This window comes from Bombina bombina, chromosome 1 (assembly GCF_027579735.1).
Source record: "Bombina bombina isolate aBomBom1 chromosome 1, aBomBom1.pri, whole genome shotgun sequence".
Classification (NCBI taxonomy): domain Eukaryota; kingdom Metazoa; phylum Chordata; class Amphibia; order Anura; family Bombinatoridae; genus Bombina; species Bombina bombina.
This window is the reverse complement of record NC_069499.1, coordinates 1,109,970,076-1,109,983,559: the sequence shown is the minus strand read 5'-3', so window position 1 is coordinate 1,109,983,559 and position 13,484 is coordinate 1,109,970,076. Positions and strand designations below refer to the sequence as shown.

At 40.4% G+C, this 13,484-nt stretch overlaps 1 protein-coding gene across 1 annotated transcript in view; it reads left to right on the top strand.

Annotated features, from left to right (window-relative positions):
• The window catches only part of NPEPPS (aminopeptidase puromycin sensitive), a 471,919-nt gene that overhangs the window by 444,245 nt on the left and 14,190 nt on the right, over positions 1 to 13,484 (top strand). The gene's annotated exons all lie outside the window — the stretch shown is intronic.

The following is a 13,484-nucleotide window of genomic DNA, read 5'->3' as shown; positions in this document are numbered from 1 at the left end:
CGGGGGAGTGGGAACTTCATCCGGAGGTGTTTTCCAGCTTGATTCTCAGATGGGGGCAGCCAGAGTTGGATTTCATGGCATCTCGTCAGAATGCCAAGCTCCCGAGGTACGGATCAAGGTCAAGGGATTCTCAGGCTGTACTGATAGATGCTCTAGCAGTTCCTTGGAAGTTCCGTCTGGCATACGTGTTTCCTCAGTTTGCTCTTCTTCCTCGGGTCATTGCTCGGATCAGACAAGAGAGGGCGTCTGTGATTCTCATTGCACCGGCGTGGCCTCACAGGATCTATTATGCAGATCTGGTGGAGATGTCATCTTTTCCACCTTGGAGTCTTCCATTAAGGAAGGACCTTCTACTTCAGGGCCCCTACCTTCATCCAAATCTCGTTTCTCTGAAGCTGACTACTTGGAGATTGAACGCTTGATACTATCCAAGTGTGGTTTTTCTGAGTTGGTCATTGAGACTTTGATTCAGGCGCGTAAGCCTGTGACTAGAAATATTTATTATAAGATATGGCGTAAATATCTGTATTGGTGTGAATCCAGGGGCTACTCGTAGAGTTCGGATTCCTAGGATTTTGTCTTTTCTCCAGGAGGGTCTGGAGAAGGGTTTATCTGCTAGTACCCTGAAGGGTCAAATTTCAGCTTTGTCTATTTTGTTGCACAAGCTTCTGGCTGATGTGTCAGATGTTAAGTCTTTTTGTCAGGCCCTGGTAAGAATTTGGCCTATCTTTAAGTTTGCAACTCCTCCTTGGAGTCTTAATTTAGTTCTTAGAGTTCTCCAACAGGCTCCGTTTTTGCCTATGCATTATTTGGATATTAAGTTGTTAACCTGGAAGGTTTTGTTTTTGGTTGCTATCTCTTCGGCTCGAAGAGTTTTGGAGCTTTCAGCGTTGCAGTGCGAGTCTCCTTTTCTTATTTTTCATTCTGATAAGGTAGTACTGAGTACTGCTCTAGGTTTTCTTCCCAAGGTTGTTTCTGATAAGAATATTAATCAAGAAATTGTTGTTCCTTCTTTGTGTCCTAATCCTTCTTCTCATAAGGAACGTTTGTTGCACAACCTGGATGTAGTTTGTGCATTGAAATATTATTTGCAGGCGACTAAATACTTTCGCCAGTCTAATTTATTTGTTGTTTTTTCTGGGAAGTGTAGGGGTCAGAAAGCTACAGCTACTTTTCTTTCTTGTTGGTTGAGGAGTATTATTCGCTTGGCATATGAGACTGCTGGACAGCAGCCTCCTGAGAAAATCATTGCTCATTCAACGAGGGCTGTTTCTTCTACTTGGGCTTTCAAAAAATGGTGCTTCTGTAGATCAGATTTGCAAGGCTGCCACTTGGTCATCTTTACACACTTTTTCTAAATTTTCTAAATTTGATACTTTTGCTTCAGCTGAGGCTTCTTTTGGGAGAAAGGTTCTTTAAGCAGTGGTACCTTCTGTTTAGGCTGTCTTGTACCTCACTTATCATCCGTGTCCTCTAGCTTGGGTGTTGATTCCCAATAGTAATTATGATCATCCGTGGACTCACCATGTCATTAGAAAGAAAAGAAAATTTATGCTTACCTGATAAATTTGTTTCTTGCTTGACACGAGTCCACCGCGCTCCCTGTATTTTCAGACAGTTTATTTTTATATAAACCTCAGGCACTTCTGCACCTTATTACTTCCTTTTTCCTTCCCTTTGGTCGAATGACTGGGGGTTGTGGGTAAGGGAATGGTATTTAACAGCTTTGCTGTCGTGCTCTTTGCCTCCTCCTGCTGGTCAGGAGTGATATTCCCAATAGTAATTATGATGATCAGTGGACTCACTGTGTCAAGAAAGAAACCAATTTGACTTGTCTTTCCTTAATTTTTCACGGGCAAATGTAGGCTTGCGTGGACGCAAAATGCTGTTATTTCCTGCATCTTTATTGACGCTTGTTATGATGCGAGTTGCGTCATTTCCTGGTGTTGGTTTTGCGTCAAAAACAATTTCACCTCCTTTTGCGTCATACTTGCGCCAAAAAAGTTATTTTAGCCCACTTCCTTTTATGCTTCTTGCTCTCTTATGTAATAGAGAGCTATGCTGTTTGCTTTTTTGCCTATTTTTTTTAGCATAAACATTTTTTTCCAATTCCTGAAACTGCTATATGAGGAAATTGAATATTTTGTTTAAATGTTCATTTTTTTCCTTTTACATTTTGCAAGATGTCTGACCCTGATTACTGTTTTTAATTTTTCAGTTTAATGTACTTAAATTTTTTTAATTTTTCAGATTAATTCTGCAGATTTCACATGTTATTACTGCAATCATAAGAAGACTGACTGTTTTTGTGTCTTCAAATAAACTTATAAGGTCTTAACAAAATTGTTATAAGATTTAATCAATTTTGTTTTGACCAACAGCATACTTAAAGGGACACTGAACCCAAATTTTTTCTTTCGAGATTCAGATAGAGCATGTAATTTTAAGCAACTTTCTAATTTACTCCTATTATCAAATTGTCTTCATTCTTTTGGTATGTTTATTTGAAAAGCAAGAATGTAAGTTTAGATGCCGGCCCATTTTTGGTGAACAACCTGGGTTGTCCTTGGTGATTGGACAGCACCAATAAACAAGTGCTGTCCATCGTACTGAACCATCAATTTGCTGGCTCCTTAGCATAGATGCCTTTTTCAAATAAAGATAGCAAAAGAACAAAGAGAAATTGATAATAGAAGTACATTAGAAATTTGCTTAAAATTGCATGCTCTATCTGAACCATGAAAGAAAGAAAATTGCGTTCAGTGTCCCTTTAACCCCTTAACGACCAACGACGTATGGGGTACGTCCTGCAAAAATGCAGTTAATGACCAAGGACGTACCCCGTACGTCGTTGGTCTTTGAAAGCCCTGGAAGCGATCCTGATCGCTTCCAGCAGCTTTTATGTTATTGCAGTGATGCCTCGATATTGAGGCATCCTGAAATAACAGTTTTGAGCAGTCCGATTTAGAGAGAGCCACTCTGTGGCCCTCTCTGCATCGGCCATTGATCGCGGTGTTCGTTGGTGGGTGGGAGCTTACCAAGGGAGGAGGGGGGCAGGATCGCGTGTGGGGTGCGTGGGAGAGAGGGTATAAATAAATACAGTTAGTAATCTGGGAGAGGGTTGGGGGTTTGGGGGGGTTGGGGGTTGTGGGGAGGGGGCAGCTACACTACAGAAAATAGTTGTTTTTCTTAATAAAAATAAACAAAACAGTTTTTAATTTGAAACTGGGTACTGGCAGACAGCTGCCAGTACCCAATATGGCCACAATAAGGCAGGGGGGGGGGGGTTAGAGAGCTGTTTGGGGGGGATCAGGGAGGTTGGGGGCTAAGGGGGGATCCTACATAGCAGCATATGTAAATATGCTCAAAATAAAAGATAGCTTTTATTTTAGTACTGGCAGACTTTCTGCCAGTACTTAAGATGGCGGGGACAATTGTGGGGTTGGGGATGGAAGAGAGCTGTTTGGGAGGGATCAGGGGGTGTGATGTGTCAGGTGGGAGGCTGATCTCTACACTAAAGCTAAAATTAACCCTGCAAGCTCCCTACAAGCTACCTAATTAACCCCTTCACTGCTAGCCATAATACTCGTGTGATGCGCAGCGGCATTTAGCGGCCTTCTAATTACCAAAAAGCTACGCCATAGCCATATATGTCTGCTATTTCTGAACAAAGGGGATCCCAGAGAAGCATTTACAACCATTTGTGCCATAATTGCACAAGCTGTTTGTAAATGATTTCAGTGAGAAACCTAAAATTGTGAAAAATTTAAAGTTTTTTTTAATTTGATCGCATTTGGCGGTGAAATGGTGGCATGAAATATACCAAAATTGGCCTAGATCAATACTTGGGGTTGTCTACTACACTACACTAAAGCTAAAACTATACCTAAAGCTCCCTACATGCTCCATAATTAACCCCTTCACTGCTGGCCATAATACATGTGTAGTGCGCAGTGGCATTTAGCAACCTTCTAATTACTAAAAAGCAACACCAAAGCCATATATGTCTGCTATTTCTGAACAAAGGGGATCCCAAAGAAGAATTTACAACCATTTAAGCCATAATTGCAGAAGCTGTTTGTAAATAATTTCAGTGAGAAACCAAAAGTTTGTGAAAAAATTAGTAAAAAAGTGAACAATTTTTTGTATTTAATCGCATTTGGCAGTGAAATGGTGGCATGAAATATACCAAAATGGGCCTAGATGAATACTTTGGGATGTCTACTAAAAAAATATATATACATGTCAATGGATATTCAGAGATTCCTGAAAGATATTAGTGTTCTAATGTAACTAGCGCTAATTTTGAAAAATAATGGTTTGGAAATAGCAAAGTGCTACTTGTACTTATTGCCTTATAACTTACAAAAAAAGCAAAGAACATGTAAACATTGGGTATTTCTAAACTCAGGACAAAATTTAGAAACTATTTAGCATGGGTGTTTTTTGGTGGTTGTAGATGTGTAACAGATTTTGGGGGTCATAGTTAGAAAAAGTGTTTTTTTCATTTTTTTCCTAATATTTTATCATTTTTTTTATAGTAAATTATAAGGTATGATGAAAATAATGGTATCTTTAGAAAGTCCATTTAATGGCGAGAAAAACGGTATATAATATGTGTGGGTACAGTAAATGAGTAAGATGAAAATTACAGCTAAACACAAACACCGCAGAAATGTAAAAATAGCCTTGGTCCCAAACGGACAGAAAATGGAAAAGTGCTGTGGTCATTAAGGGGTTAAGTTTATTCTACTGATGAGGGTTTCTTTGGCTCAAAGGATCTTGCATCAGAGACAGTATTTGACAAAATCTTCTGTTTTATTTTTGAAATTTTTTTGTTCTTTATTAAGGAAGTTTTGATAATTTTAGGTATTAGGAGTCTAGTCCTCCTATTAAATAAATGTGTTATATACATTTAAAGATTTCTTTAAATTGCTCCTGAGGTTTTTTCCTATTCTAGATGCTATCTATGCTATGTTTAAACCTGATTTCTTTTTGGGAATGTACTACTATTTCTATAGAAGTTAGTACTTACTTTCAGGATCTTTTTAAGTTTCAATCTTACCTTAAAAGAGTATATTTACATACTGTTTATATTCTTAGTTCAGTTATATATATGACTGACATTGCTGCTCTCTCAACTTAATTGTTGGACAGTTAGTATAAGCAGTTTTCAGATTCTGATGTATATGACACTGTTCATTTACGTCAAAATGTATTCATTTTGTTTATGATACTATATTTGTTGTCATTTAAGATTAATTTCAAAGCTGTTTTTAGCTTTTCTATTTAGAAGAGCTTCATGGCTTTAATCTTGAATTTTGACATGGTCTAAATATATTGTATTATCTTTATCTTATTAGGATAATAATTTGTTTTGATTTCTATTATCTCCACTATATCTGGAGGTAAAAGAGGTTTTTTTTTTCTGCCCTACTTTTTGGCCGGTGATCTAGATCAGTTGGTAAAAAATGCCCTGACTACAAAAGCTTGTTCTAAAATCCAAGGGTCACAGGTTCATATCCGGCAGGGTCGATGCAGGCCTTCGGCCTTTTGAGGTCAATAAAATGTGTACCATTTATTTGAGTAATAACAACAACTATTACTAATCAGTTGCCAATTTGTTTAACTCCAAGTGCAAGTGCTAAAAAGCGTTTGTTTTTTTTAGTCGTCCTAGGAGAAAAGCGCTATACAAATACTAGTTATTAAGACTGCATGAAGGTGCAGTTCTCAAACCAGTTCTTCTGGTGGGGGGCAGATTGTTATTTTTGGATGGATTCAGTCCAAAGAATGTTATTCTTAGGGTTTTGAATAGATTTTTAGAATGAGACCTTCTATGGGAAGATTCTTTCTCATGTTTCAATACACTCTGTGAAGGTTCATGTTTTTTTTTAAAATATATTTCAGAACTGGAATTTTCTTCAGAGGTGTTTGTACCAGTTCCTTAGCAGGAACATGATTTGGGTTTCTATTGAAATCTATTCTTTGTCCCAAAGAAGGAAGATTCATTCAGACCAATCTTGGATCTGAAAGCTTTAAATCGTTTTGTGAGTGTCCCAACTTTCAAGAAGGCGACTATATGGACTATTATGCCTTTTGTTCAGCAAATGTTCACAATAGTTATATGGGGCGCTTATTCTCACATTCCAATTTATTCAGACCACTTTTGGTTTCTAAGATTCTCTTTTCTAGGCAAGCTTTACCAATTTGTCGCTTTTCCATTTGGTCTAGCAACAGCTTCAAGAATCTTTTCGAAGAGAGCAGGGTATTGCGGTGTTTTCCTTATTTTGGACGATATCTTGGTACTAGCTCAATCCTTTCATTTTTTTTTTAAATTTAATATTAAATTTTGACTTGTCAGTTTTTCTTTTCAAACTGCTTCAGTGGCTCAGAGGTCCCTGGATCATTTCCAGAAGATTTTCTTGCATTAACCATCATGTTGTGCTATAAAAAATTTTTTTATACATTATTCAGCATTTTACACACTATTGTTTTCGAAGTATGCAAGTTTGTGTGTTCTTGTTTCGCTGGTTCTCTTGAGATAGGAGATATTGCGTTGCCTCTGAAACCAACGTCTCCCAGGATGATCAGGAATTTGTGGTTCCTTCTCTTGCCATGATTTTTCTTTCCTGAGAAACACATGTTGCGCTCCTTAGAGGTTATGCGTACTTTACAGTTTTTGTTCAGGCGAATAAGGATTTTTGCCGGTCTTTTGTCTTGTTTGTCTGTTTTTCTGGACAGAAAGCTTTTTGCTACTCCTTCTTTTTCTGGTTGAGTAGTATATTTGGTTCTTTGAGACTGCTGGACAGCAGACTCCTCAGAGATTTACAGCTCGCTCAACTTCGTAGCTTCTCTGGTACCGTTTTGCGAGGCTGCAATCTGATTTTCTCTGTGTACCCTGTTAACATTTCAAGACTAATATTTTTGAGCCGGCTGAGGTTTTCGGGAGTTAGTTTTTTCGAGCAGTGTGTCCTCTAGCTTTGGTATTGATTCCCAACAGTAATTGATGATGATCCGTGGACTCACCGTGTCATTAGAAAGAAAACAAAATGTATGCTTACCTAATAAATGTATTTCTTTCTTGACACGGTGAGTCCATGGCCCACCCTGTTTTTGAGACCGTTTTTGTTATATAAACCTCAGGCATCTCTGCACCTTGTGTTATTTATTTTCTCTCCTTTCCCTTGGTCGAATGACTGGGGTTTGTGGGAAGGAAAGTGATACTTAACAGCTCTGCTGTGGTGCTCTTTGCCTCCTCCTGCTGGCCAGGAGTGATATACCCAACAGTAATTGATGATGATCCGTGGTCTCACCGTGTCAAGAAAGAAAGAAATTTATCAGGTAAGCATACAATTTTTTTTTTTCTCTTGTAAGGTGTATCCAGTCCACGGATCATCCATTACTTATGGGATATTCTCATTCCTAACAGGAAGTTGCAAGAGGACACCCACAGCAGAGCTGTTATATAACTCCTCCCCTAACTGCCATATCCAGTCATTCTCTTGCAACTCTCAACACGCATGGAGGTAGTAAGAGAGAGTGGTGAAAAAGTTAGTTTTTTATCTTCAATGAAAATTTTGTTATTTTAAATAGTACCGGAGTTGTACTATTTTATCTCAGGCAGCAAATAGAAGAAGAATCTGCCTGAGTTTTCTATGATCTTAGCAGGTTGTAACTAATATCCATTGCTGTTCTCACATATGTCTGAGGAGAGAGGTAACTTGAGCGGGAGAATGGCGTGCAGTTTACTCTGCTATGAGGTATGTGCAGTTACAATTTTTTCTAGAATTGGAAATGCTAGAAAATGCTGCTGATACCGGATTAATGTAAGTTAAGCCTGAATACAGTGATTTAATAGCGACTGGTATCATGCTTACTTTCAGGGGTAATACCCTTTTAAAATTGCAATATAAAACGTTTGCTGGCATGTTTAATCGTTTTTATATATGCTTTTGTGATAAAACTTTATTGGGGCCTAGTTTTTTCCACATGGCTGGCTTAAATTTTGCCTAGAAACAGTTTCCTGGGGCTTTCCACTGTTGTAGTATGAGTGGGAGGGGCCTATTTTAGCGCTTTTTTGCGCAGTTAAAATTACAGACTGAGACATCCAGCTTTCCTCAGAAGTCCCCTGAATGCTATAGGACATCTCTAAAGGGCTCAAAGGCTTTCCAAAGTCATTTATTGGGGAAGGTAGGGCCACAGCAGAGCTGTGGCAGTTTGTTGTGACTGTTAAAAAAACGTTTTTTGATCCGTTTTTTGAACTAAGGGGTTAATCGTCCATTTGCAAGTGGGTGCAATGCTCTGTTAGCTTATTATACACACTGTAAAAAATTTCGTTTGATTTACTGCCTTTTTTCACTGTTTTTCAAATTCTGACAAAATTTGTTTCTCTTAAAGACACAGTACCGTTTTTTATATTTGCTTGTTAACTTGATTTAAAGTGTTTTCCAAGCTTGCTGGTCTCATTGCTAGTCTGTGTAAACATGTCTGACATAGAGGAAACTCCTTGTTCATTATGTTTAAAAGCCATGGTGGAACCCTGTCTTAGAATGTGTACCAAATGTACTGATTTCACTTTAAGCAATAAAGATCATATTTTGTCTTTAAAAAATTTATCACCAGAGGAATCTGACGAGGGGGAAGTTATGCCGACTAACTCTCCTCACGTGTCAGATCCTTTGACTCCCGCTCAAGGGACTCACGCTCAAATGGCACCAAGTACATTTAGGGCGCCCATAGCGATTACTTTACAAGACATGGCGGCAGTCATGGATCATACCCTGTCAGCGGTATGCCAGACTACCTGAATTTAGAGGTAAGCGAGATAGCTCTGGGGTTAGACGAAATGCAGAGCATACTGACTCTTTAAGAACCATGTCTGATACTGCCTCACAATATGCAGAAGCTGAGGAAGGAGAGCTTCAGTCTGTGGGTGATGTTTCTGACTCAGGTAGGATACCTGAGTCTGATATTTCTACATTTAAATTTAAGCTTGAACACCTCTGCGCGCTGCTCAAAGAGGTTTTAGCTGCTCTGAATGACTGTGATACAATTGCAGTGCCAGAGAAATTGTGTAGACTGGATAAATACTATGCAGTGCCAGTGTGTACTGATGTTTTTCCAATACCTAAAAGGTTTACAGAAATTATTATTAAGGAATGGGATAGACCAGGTGTGCCGTTCTCTCCCCCTCCTATTTTTAGAAAAAAAATTCCAATGGACGCCACCACACAGGACTTATGGCAGACAGTCCCTAAGGTGGAGGGAGCAGTTTCTACTCTAGCAAAGCGTACTACTATCCCTGTCGAGGACAGTTGTGCTTTTTTAGATCCAATGGATAAGAAATTAGGTTACCTTAAGAAAATGTTTATTCAACAAGGTTTTATCCTACAGCCCCTTGCATGCATTGCTCCTGTCACTGCTGCTGCAGCGTTCTGGTTTGAGTCTCTGGAAGAGGCTTTACAGGTAGCGACTCCATTGGATGACAAACTTGGGCACTTAAGCTAGCCAATTCCTTTGTTTCTGATGCCATTGTTCATTTGACTAAACTAACGGCTAAGAATTCTGGTTTTGCTATGCAGGGCACTATGGCTTAAATCATGGTCAGCTGACGTGACTTCAAAATCTAAGCTACTTAACATTCCCTTCAAGGGGCAGACCCTATTCTGGCCTGGTTTGAAGGAGATTATTGCTGATATCACTGGAGGAAAAGGTCATGCCCTTCCTCAGGACAGGTCCAAATCAAGGGCCAAACAGTCTAATTTTCGTGCCTTTCGAAACTTCAAGGCAGGTGCGGCATCAACTTCCTCTAATGCAAAACAAGAGGGAACTTTTGCTCAGTCCAAGATGGTCTGGAGACCAAACCAGACCTGGAACAAAGGTAAGCAGGCCAAAAAGCCTGCTGCTGCCTCTAAGACAGCATGAAGGAACGGCCCCCTATCCGGTAACGGATCTAGTAGGGGGCAGACTTTCACTCTTTGCCCAGGCGTGGGCAAGAGTTGTCCAGGATCCCTGGGCGCTGGAAATTATATCCCAGGGATATCTTCTGGATTTCAAAGCTTCCCCCCCAAAATGGAGATTTCACCTTTCACAATTATCTGCAAACCAGATAAAGAGAGAGGCATTCTTACACTGTGTACGAGACCTCCTAGTTATGGGAGTGATCCATCCAGTTCCAAAGGAGGAACAGGGACAGGGTTTTTACTCAAATCTGTTTGTGGTTCCCAAAAAAGAGGGAACCTTCAGACCAATTTTGGATCTAAAGATCTTAAACAAATTCCTCAGAGTTCCATCATTCAAGATGGAAACTATTCGTACCATCCTACCTATGACCCAGGAGGGTCAATATATGACTACAGTGTATTTAAAGGATGCTTATCTTCACATTCCGATACACAAAGATCATCATCGGTTTCTCAGGTTTGCCTTTCTAGACAGGCATTACCAGTTTGTAGCTCTTCCCTTTGGTTTAGCTACAGCCCCAAGAATCTTTACGAAGGTTCTAGGGTCGCTTCTGGCGGTCCTAAGGCCGCGGGGCATAGCAGTGGCCCCTTATTTAGACGACATCCTGATACAGGCGTCAAACTTCCAAATTGCCAAGTCTCATACGGACGTAGTACTGGCATTTCTGAGATCACATGGGTGGAAAGTGAACGAGGAAAAGAGTTCTCTATCCCCACTCACAAGAGTTTCCTTCCTAGGGAATCTGATAGATTCTGTAGAAATGAAAATTTACCTGACGGAGTCCAGGTTATCAAAGCTTCTAAATTCCTGCCGTGTTCTTCATTCCATTCCGCGCCCTTCGGTGGCTCAGTGCATGGAAGTAATCGGCTTAATGGTAGCGGCAATAGACATAGTGCCGTTTGCACGACTACATCTCAGACCGCTGCAACTATGCATGCTCAGTCAGTGGAACGGGGATTACACAGATTTGTCCCCTCTACTAAATCTGGATCAAGAGACCAGAGATTCTCTTCTCTGGTGGCTATCTCGGGTCCATCTGTCCAAAGGTATGACCTTTCGCAGGCCAGATTGGACAATTGTAACAGATGCCAGCCTTCTGGGTTGGGGTGCAGTCTGGAACTCCCTGAAGGCTCAGGGATTGTGGACTCAGGAGGAGACACTCCTTCCAATAAATATTCTGGAACTGAGAGCGATATTCAATGCTCTTCAGGCTTGGCCTCAGTTAGCAACTCTGAGGTACATCACGACTGTGGCTTACATCAACCATCAAGGGGGAACAAGAAGTTCTCTAGCGATGTTAGAAGTCTCAAAGATAATTCGCTGGGCAGAGATTCACTCTTGCCACCTATCAGCTATCCATATCCCAGGTGTAGAGAACTGGGAGGCGGATATTCTAAGTCGTCATACTTTTCATCCAGGAGAGTGGGAACTCCATCCGGAGGTTTTTGCCCAATTGATTCGTCGTTGGGGAAAACCAGATTTAGATCTCATGGCGTCTCGCCAGAACGCCAAGCTTCCTTGTTATGGATCCAGGTCCAGGGACCCCAAGGCGACGCTGATAGATGCTCTAGCAGCGCCCTGGTCTTTCAACCTGGCTTACGTGTTTCCACCGTTTCCTCTGCTCCCTTGACTGATTGCCAAGGTCAAGCAGGAAAGAGCATCAGTGATTTTGATAGCGCCTGTGTGGCCACGCAGGACCTGGTATGCAGATCTGGTGAACATGTCATCCTTTCCACCATGGACTCTGCCTCTGAAACAGGACCTTCTACGTCAGGGTCCTTTCAACCATCCAAATCTAATTTCTCTGAGACTAACTGCCTGGAGATTGAACGCTTGATTTTATCAAAGCGTGGCTTCTCCTAGTCAGTCATTGATACCTTAATACAGGCACGAAAGCCTGTTACCAGGAAAATTTACCATAAGATATGGCGTAAATATCTTTATTGGTGTGAATCCAAAGGTTACTCATGGAGTAAGGTCAGGATTCCCAGAATATTATCCTTTCTTCAAGATGGTTTGGATAAAGGATTGTCAGCTAGTTCTTTAAAAGGACAGATTTCTGCTCTGTCTATTCTTTTGCACAAGCGTCTGGCAGATGTTCCAGACGTTCAGGCATTTTGTCAGGCTTTGGTTAGAATCAAGCCTGTGTTTAAACCTCTTGCTCCCCCATGGAGCTTAAATTTGGTTCTTAAGGTTCTTCAAGGAGTTCCGTTTAAACCTCTTCATTCCATTGATATCAAACTTTTATCTTGGAAAGTTCTTTTTTTGGTAGCTATTTCCTCGGCTCGTAGAGTCTCCGAGTTATCTGCTTTACAATGTGATTCTCCTTATCTGATCTTCCATACGGATAAGGTAGTCCTGCGTACCAAACCTGGGTTTTTACCTAAGGTGGTATCTAACAAGAATATCAATCAAGAGATTGTTGTTCCATCCTTGTGTCCTAATCCTTCAAAGAAGGAACGTCTATTACATAATCTGGACGTGGTTCGTGCTTTAAAGTTTTACTTACAAGCTACTAAAGATTTTTGTCAAACATCTGCTTTGTTTGTTGTCTACTCTGAACAGAGGAGAGGTCAAAAGGCTTCGGCAACCTCTCTTTCTTTTTGGCTAAGAAGCATAATCCGCTTAGCCTATGAGACTGCTGGACAGCAGCCTCCTGAAAGGATTACAGCTCATTCTACTAGAGCTGTGGCTTCCACTTGGGCCTTTAAAAATGAGGCTTCTGTTGACAGATTTGCAAGGCGGCAACTTGGTCTTCGCTTCATACTTTTTCAAAATTCTACAAATTTGATACTTTTGCTTCTTCGGAGGCTATTTTTGGGAGAAAGGTTTTACAGGCAGTGGTACCTTCCGTTTAAGTACCTGCCTTGTCCCTCCCTTCATCCGTGTACTTTAGCTTTGGTATTGGTATCCCACAAGTAATGGATGATCTGTGGACTGGATACACCTTACAAGAGAAAACACAATTTATGCTTTCCTGATAAATGTATTTCTCTTGTGGTGTATCCAGTCCACGGCCCGCCCTGTCATTTTAAGGCAGGTAATTTTTTTCATTTAAACTACAGTCACCACTGCACCCTATGGTTTCTCCTTTCTCTGCATGTTTTCGGTCGAATGACTGGATATGGCAGTTAGGGGAGGAGCTATATTACAGCTCTGCTGTGGGTGTCCTCTTGCAACTTCCTGTTGGGAATGAGAATATCCCACAAGTAATGGATGATCCGTGGACTGGATACATCACAAGAGAAATAAATTTATCAGGAAAGCATAAATTGTGTTTTTTGTCTTTGAAGAATTTTTTTGGACATATTGTGAAATGCCTAAAATTATCTGTCTCTGTGCTTATTAAAGGGTCATGAGACCCTTTTTTCATAATTAAGATAAAGAATGCAATTTCAAACAACTTTCCAATTTTCTTCTATTATCTAATTTGTTTTGATACCTAGAATACCTAGGTAGGCTCAGAAGCTGCTGATTGGTGGCTGCACATATATGCCTCATGTTATTGGCTTACCCGATGG